General features: G+C 34.7%; 1 long non-coding RNA gene across 1 annotated transcript; it reads right to left on the bottom strand.

The window, feature by feature from the left end:
• Positions 1–2534: 2534 nt before the first annotated feature.
• LOC127968954 (uncharacterized) lies at positions 2535–5904 on the bottom strand. Its single transcript, XR_008156177.1, has 3 exons — positions 5835–5904; positions 3748–3801; positions 2535–2606 (listed from the first exon to the last, which is right to left on the bottom strand). It is a non-coding gene; the product is annotated as an uncharacterized LOC127968954 (long non-coding RNA).
• Positions 5905–7072: the final 1168 nt, after the last annotated feature.

A 7072-nucleotide genomic window follows, 5' to 3' on the forward strand; every position in this document is an offset into this window, starting at 1 on the left:
AAGTTGTTTCGCGTGCGTATTGGTTGGGCTAATGGATTTCTAAAGGGCTTAACTGATGTTTTAAGTCTAATTTAAGTGTTTCATAAGTTATTTTTTTCTAAATATTTTTAATAAAGGCTGATACCACGTCAGATTATGTTTAACCAATTTGTAACCGGTTATACATTATTTCTAGTTGTTCTGACAGCTCCGCCATTTATTCAATTGTTTGTATTTGTGTAACATTATTGAACTTACCTATTAGGAGTGCTCCGATTTGTGATTTTCGGATCCCTCTTTTGTCTCCCCTCCCGCACCAGTTCAACTGCCGGGCGACGTCAGTGGAGAACACCTTGGAGCAAATCCTCCATACGGTTTTCTTCATGCTCGGCCCGCCACTGATGGATAATCTGTTCACCTTCAACAGGTACATTTTGAAGTAATATTTTAGCATTAAATGGACCTGTATTCTATACACATCTAGTTAAAAGATTTTTTTTTTTGAAAGAAGCCTCTTATGTTCACCAAAGATGCATTTATTTAATTGAGAATGCAGTATAATTTAATTTCATGAAACTATTTATATGAACTATATTTAACTATTTTAAAATCTAACTTATTTTTGTAATGCAAAGCTGAATTTTCTCAGCAGGATATGGATCAAATCTATATGCTGATTTGTTGCTCAAGAAACATTTATTATTATTATCCAAGGTGAAAATGGTTGTACTGTGTTTTTCTGTAAACCATAGTGCACTGTTCGAACAGTGTTGTGTACTTACATTATCCCAAATGTTTCGAAGAATGTTTAAATCCAGAGAAATAAGTAATTTTAACTAGTGACATATGTTTTAATAGACTGGTGATAACCGCACAGAGTAGGATTATAATAAAACTTTCAAATGCATCTACTATGATACGCCAAAATAATATATGATTTTAACCACTGCAAATCAGTTGTATTTCTATTTTTTAAAGATTCTTTAAAAATAGTTATGGTTTTCATAAAATTATAATGAGTAGCAAAAACAGTTTTTGATGATAATTAACACTAAGATGAACCATTATTAATAACTGCCATTAATAATTGCTATTAACTGATAAGCATATTCTAATGATTTTTTTCATGTGACACTGGAGGCTGGATTAATGAGTATATAAAAATATTTAAAAATAACAGCTCATTATTTTTCAATAATAATTTTATACATTAGCAAGTAAATGCAGTACGCATTAGAGACTTCTTTCAGCAACATTTCAACTTAATCATTCCATGATTTTGACTAGTAGTGTGTATAAACATGCACACACATGTTTGCACACAAACATTTTGTTAGTAGTTGTAGGTTTGACCGTTTCAGTGATCTTACCATTCTCTGCATAAACCCTCTGTCTGCCAGTCTTTGTTCCAGCCTATCTAGGTCTGCAATAGATGCTAGAGGAAAGACACCACCCTCTTCCTCTTCAGCCATCTGCATTTGGGGTACAATACGCCTGTTCCCCACTAGAGACTGGACCAGTGAAGTCAGATGGTTGATCTTCATGTCCATTTTCTCTAGTGTTTCCAGAATTGCCCTTTCTACAGCTGCAACACAGAAGATAATTAAATTTTTTATGTAGCTTTGATGAATTAAATTATGCATTTTGCAACTTATTTAAATTAATAAATAACGTACATGTACATTGATTTGTTACAGTACTCAAGACTGGATTTTCCTGTCTCCCACAAGAAGTACCTGTAAGTATAAATTTACTGTAAGGTTTTAAATATTAGATGTAGTGTTACATGCATCTGCCTTGAGGTTATCAGAAGAATGTCACATTATTTAGGGTAAAATGTTTACCATTTTCAAAAAAAAAAAAAAACAATTATCCTGACCCTTATATGCATTTCAGTGCTTTCTGGTTTGCTAAAGAGCCTTACTGGAGCTCAAAAGGGGAGTTGGTAAGTAAAAACTTAAAGCTGCAGTAGGGAACTTTTGACGCTCTAGCGGTTAATAAACAGAACTGGTTGCGTCTTGCGGAAGAACATTGTAGCCGGAACTACTTCTCTCTGTTTATGTCTATGAAGAATCACAAAGGTACTGGGTTACTCTGCCGCGGTACCCCCGAAGCACAAAAACACGGTTTGGAAAATGGATTCATGGTGTACTCGCTTATTATGTTCATTTTTTCTACATTTTGAACACAAACAAAGTTACGGACCGCAGCTCTGATTGGTTGTTTCTCAACGGGAACGATGTATTTCTGCAAATGGTAATAGGACACTGGGAGGAGCCAGAGGAGCTTGATTTTTACACAGATTATCTGTCTCATATTCTACTGTCAGGACATAATGACAGGTTTAACATGTAAAAAAATATTTTTTTTTACAAAAGTTCCCTACAGCACCTTTAAAGTAAGCTAATAATGATAATTTCAACATCAGAAATGTAACCGGACAGAAAAGGTGTGCTCTATGGATTGAACACAAAATATTATGTTATTCAGTTTTAGATTGTGCCAAGGGCTGTGAATTAGTGTTTTCTCCTCCTTATTTCTATTTAATGTTCTTTTACCTTGTGTGTTAGGTGGATGAGCACTCCAGCCGTCTCCATGATGGTCTACCTGAAAGACGCCCACTGGAGCTGAGAAAGATGGGAGTGGGTAAAATTTGCTTGTTACCAAAACAAATAAATACACCGTAAAATTAAAACCAATTTTCAGAAAAACATAAAACATCTTTGCCTCTTATAATAACTGTAATAAGAGTTTAGTTCAATTATTTTTACATTGACATCGACCAAAAATCTATATTGGTATTCTGTTGACAGCATGAGGACTCTGATGTGAATTTCACAATAGGAATCAGGGCTCACAAAATAAAAAAATCCCTGGTAGCCCTTCAGACAGGTACTCTTCAGATTTTGGTAGCACGAAATATAATTTAACTAGCCTAAATAAAAAAAATAAAAAAGATTTCTTATACCATATAACAACATAATTAAATCTCCAATACTCCAATAACTGACTTAGTTTATCATGGTTTACAATTATTGTCAAAGTTATAAATAGTGCTGGGTATCGAGTTCGATACTTTTTAGGCACCAACCGAATTGCCACGATACCATCCAATATCGATAAAACCTCTTGTCATTCGATACCAAACTTTGTTACCTAAAGGCTTAATCTTGTCAACATCAGTGAGCCAATAAACCTGCAGCACTAGGTGTGTTCGACAAGAAGAAGCGGCAACGATTGATGTTGACATCCGCAAGAGCAATTCAAAAACCTACAAATCAGTCTGCTGTAACTCTCTTGGTCCTGTGCAGAGCTTTGTCAAGTTGAACACACCTCTACTTGTTTATACTCAGAAAGATGTTGCTCATACGTGAGGCTGTGGCGTGAAAGCAATTTAGATTTTTTTTTTTTCTCCTGCTTTACTAAAATCATAGCTACCATGATTTCTAAACTGATGGTATTTACCAAATAGTTTTTTTTATTTTTGGCGTAACTTCATTTTAAATTATTTTTGGAACATGATTAAAATGAACAATAATGCTGTCATGTCCTATTATACCCTTAATGTTTATATAACATTAAATCATGATATTTACTATGATTTGAAATTGTGTGCAGTTTGATTTAGTTTAATTCTACAAAAACGTGCAGGTTATTATTGTACTTTCAGAACAAACAACTTCCTGTGAATGTAGCAGTCCATCATGTCTGTATTCCTGGACATTGTTCATGTTATCAGACATTGTGTTTTTCCCCTTCTTAACTTACTCAGTGTTCTTCCTTGGTGTGCCCCTGAGGGTCTCAGGACAGAAAAGGTTTGCTCTATGGATTAAACAGATCATGCATGTTATATTATCTGGTTTTAAATGCTGTGAATGAAGTTTTTCTCATTTTCATCTACTTATTCTGTTTAATGTTCTTGTACCTTGTGTGTCAGGTGGATGAGCACTCCAGCTGTCGCTATGATGGTCTGCCTGAGAGATGCCCGCTGGAGCTGAGAAAGATGGAGTGGGTGAGATTTGCTTGTTACTCAGACAAGTAAATGCACATTAAAATTCTAGCTAATTGAATTTCAGAAAATAATAAAAACAAAGAAAAATATGTATTAAAATCTATTTTTAAAGTAAAATCATGGCATCAATGCCATCCAGAAGAAAATAAGTCAGTAAATGGTAACGTACACAGTCAAAGCTTTTTGAACCGTAAGATTTTTAATGTTTTAAAGAATTCTCTTGTGTTAACCAAGCTTGCATTTATGTATGCCAAAATACAGTAAAAGCACTAATATTGTGAAATATATTTTTACTATTTAAAAAATATGCTTTATACAGTAAAACAGGCCTTAAAGTTCTTTGACACTGTGCCGGATTTCCGACGTGCAGCATTTAATCCTTCATAAAAAATAAAAATCATAATAAAGAATCTTGTTGATTGATGTCACTTTTGAGTCCATGCGTTCGCCTACCAATTGTATGAGAAGTGCAACTTTCACTCTCAACCAAACTAACATTAGTAGCCAGTCAGAATGTTTTGCTTTTATAAACACGAGATGCGCATAATAGTATTCAATTACAGAGTCAGAGCCCTGATGAATGGAGAAGCGTGACAAAAAGCTGTGAGGGCGAAATGGTCAAATATATCCATCTAGAGCAAATTTACAAATTTAAACAGCTCAGAGTAATCATGTCATCTCCATAAGAATGATATGATTGCCAAAACATATTTACCGGGATTTCTGAAAAGGTCCTGTTCACACATGATCTATTAATGGTAAACTTACCAGTGAAGACTGTATGGGGCTAAACTCTTCCTCTCTATACGCTTTGAATTTTATTTGCTTAACGTAATCTGGAAAAACCATGTGCATTATCTCACTAGATTTGTAACGTAAATCATTTATAAAACTTTGCCAACACAGCAGATACATCAACCTATGTCTAAATATGCCATTGTATTGGACATTGCGATTCCAAAATAAATGTTTCTGCACGTGGCAAAATATTAAAATTTTATGGATTTAAACATTGTTTAATCAAGCCATATTGCCCAGCCCTACTAGGTTATTAAAAAGCTGACTTTTCACAGTGTATGCTCCTAAACCAGGGGTGGCAAACGGCGGTCCTGAAGAGCCACAGCCCTGCACACCTGAACAAGCTATTCAAGGTCTGAAGGGTTACTAGAAATCTACAGGCAGGTTAGTTTTAATAAGGGTTGGAGCTGAACTCTGCTGCAGCTGTCTTAAACCCTTCTTACCCAGCTATTCATAGTAGATCATCATTTTATCATGTGTCCATTTGTGTCATTTCAGATTAAAACACCGTTTTAGCGATCAAATGTAACTTACTCTGTGTTCTTCCTTGGTAGTCACCTGAGGGTCTCAAGACAGTAAAGGTGTGCTCTACGGATTAAACACAAAATATTATTCTGTTTTAGATTGTGTGAAGGGTTGTGAATGCTGCGGTCACACTAGACTTTGAGCTTGCAAAGTTTCCTTGGACGCAGCAACAATTATGATATGATGTCATACTCTGCAGTGTTGTTTAAAAAAAAACACTTAAAATCAACACACAATGCATAATGATACATTTAAAAGGTAAAAACACACAATCTACTCCACTTTCTCTCAGCGCTGCAGTTTTAAATTTTTTGCTGTGATGTATCAAACTGCTAATGGTGATACAGTTTCACGTGATGTGAATTCGCAAGTCAAGAGTCACCAAGATTGGAACTTTGGAATGCAGCGAAATGCGAAACTTTTCAAACAACTTAAGTTTCCGGCTTGATGCATTCGCATCCATATTAATGGAAGTCAATGGAAAGAATAATAATCTTTATTCTATTTAATGTTCTTTTACCTTGTGTGTCAGGTGGATGAGCACTCCAGCTGTCGCTATGATGGTCCGCCTGAGAGATGCCCACTGGAGCTGAGAAAGATGGAGTGGGTGAGATTTGCTTGTTACATTAAGCAAATTAACAAACTAAGGCCTGCAACACACTCAGTAGCCAGAATTACGTTTTATTTTTTTGGGGTGTAAAATCATGAGCCATGTGAAATCATGCAGATCAGTATAAAAAAATTTGAGGGGCATGGGGTTGGTGGTCATGATGTTTGAAGTCCAGGGTTTTTCCTGGGTCAAAAACGGTCTTCGGTGGAGGCTGACGGTCATCCACCCAGTAAAAAGAACTCTACCCATGTGATTTGCAAAATACTACAATATATTTAAAAAAAATGCAATGAAACAGTATGTGAGTTTTGCTTATACTATTATTTAATGAAATATAAATCACTGTCAAGTAGGGCTGGACCAGAATATTTGATTATTTGAATATTCGTTTGGTGGGTTGGCATTAGTGTTGCTTTTGTCAATGAAAATTATGACTATATATCGTCGTCAACGAACCTTTATCATGTGACGAAAATGAGTCGAAACGCAACGTAAATGCTGGTCATGTGACAATGACTATAATTAATTGTATAATGCAGTATTGTTGACGAATAAAAACAAGACTAAATGTGGTTTACAAAATAAAAACTATGCTAAAATGTCTTCATTTTTGTTCACCAAAACGAAACAATGTTATAAGTTTTTTCATCTCATTTAGTCGCATTATTATTTATTATTATTATTTTGCAGTATTTCTGTTCCCTATGTCTCACTGTGCAGATGCAATTGACGTCACTTCCTCAAGCCCCACTCGCAGCATTGTTTAGATACTTGATCAATGTATCTATCCATGTATGTATCTATGTATCTACTTTGCAGTTATTTTAATGTACATTGATACATTGCAATTGCAGTTTGAACTCGGATCTGTCATGCCACGTTAATGCCACAAAATTCAAAAAATAATAATAATGAGCCACTCCTTTTCTATTAAATAATAGAATGATCTGTGAAGGGTGTCAAATTAAAAAAATTAAAAATTAAAATAAATTAAAAATTAAAAAAATTACTTGAGTGGATTTGTGTAATGAACTTACTTTGGCCTCTTCCTTGGTGGTCCCCTGAGGGTCTCAGGACAGCAAACGTGTGCTCTATGGATTGAACACAATTTTGTAAAAATTTTTTAGATGTATTTAAATGTTGTAAAA

The sequence above is a fragment of the Carassius gibelio genome, chromosome B12, assembly GCF_023724105.1.
Source record: "Carassius gibelio isolate Cgi1373 ecotype wild population from Czech Republic chromosome B12, carGib1.2-hapl.c, whole genome shotgun sequence".
Taxonomy (NCBI): domain Eukaryota; kingdom Metazoa; phylum Chordata; class Actinopteri; order Cypriniformes; family Cyprinidae; genus Carassius; species Carassius gibelio.